The following is a 464-nucleotide window of genomic DNA, read 5'->3' as shown; positions in this document are numbered from 1 at the left end:
GTGGCCGAGAGCACGCGAGAAGCGACCTCCGAGAAGCAGGACACACAGGGAGGAATCTGGAGAGTTCTGCTTCGCAGGTCCTTAAATGTTCATTGCAGAGATTGAATAAGATGAATGAATAAACAGATATATAAAACATCGATCAAAATGCTCACTCTGACTGCAGGAGTGTCGGCCTTCAAGATCTATTCCAGTAAATGCAGTCATGGGAGTCATACAGGGTTAAGGGTTGGAAGGGACCTTAAGGATCAGCCAGTCCCAGCCCCCCTGCCGTGGGCAGGGACACTTCCCACTAGACCGGGTTGCTCAGGGCCCCCATCTAACCTGGCCTTGAACACTGCCAGGTTTGGGGTATCCCCAACCTCACTGGACAACCTGTTCCAGTGTCTCACCACCCTCACAGTAAAGAATTTTTTCCTCATGTCTAACCTAGGTTTCCCCTCTTTCAGTTTGTACCCATTACT

Source organism: Corvus brachyrhynchos, unplaced genomic scaffold (assembly GCF_000691975.1).
Source record: "Corvus brachyrhynchos isolate BGI_N302 unplaced genomic scaffold, ASM69197v1 scaffold614, whole genome shotgun sequence".
NCBI lineage: Eukaryota > Metazoa > Chordata > Aves > Passeriformes > Corvidae > Corvus > Corvus brachyrhynchos.
This window is presented reverse-complemented; position numbering follows the sequence as displayed.